Source organism: Gavialis gangeticus, unplaced genomic scaffold (assembly GCF_001723915.1).
Source record: "Gavialis gangeticus isolate Ggan-Ray unplaced genomic scaffold, GavGan_comp1, whole genome shotgun sequence".
Taxonomy (NCBI): Eukaryota; Metazoa; Chordata; order Crocodylia; family Gavialidae; genus Gavialis; species Gavialis gangeticus.
The window spans coordinates 136,366,499-136,367,128 of NW_017728992.1; positions in this window are offsets into that span (position 1 = coordinate 136,366,499).

Genomic DNA, 630 nt, shown 5'->3' on the forward strand with positions numbered 1-630 from the left:
CTTAACCTGCATACAGGACCTTCACCTAACGCAGGAGGTGTAGTCCCACTAGAGGAAATACCTTACTGGACTTGGTGTTGGCTATGGGGAGGACATGGTAGGGAAGCTGCAGATTTGTGGTTACCTTGAGGACAGTGACCATCAATCAACTGAATTTACCATACGGCATAGGGTGGGAGTGCTTGACTTTAGGAAGGCTAACTTCAGTATGCTCAGGAGTTTAGACGCACTGCAGGATAGGGGTATTGGTGAACTGGGAGTCCAGGAAGGGTGGCCATTCATAAAGGAAGCAATGCTTTGGGCGCAGAGGGAGATGATCCCATTAGGGGAAGGGAAAGGGGGGGAAAGAGACCCCAAAACTTGCTTGGCTAAACAGAGAAACCCAGGGGAGCCTAAGGGCAAACAAAGAGGCATATAAGCAGTGGAAGCAGGGGGAAGCTACCAAGGAGGAGTATGCCTACTTGGCCTGCACTTGCAGGGTGGTAGTTAGAAAGGCCAAAGCAACTATGCAGCTGAGGCTGGCAACACAAATTAAAGACAACAAAAGGTCTTTTTTTGGTATGTAGGGAGTAAAAGGAAAGTGCAGGGCAGCCTAGGGCCCCTACTGAAGAAGTATGAGCAATTAGTGGC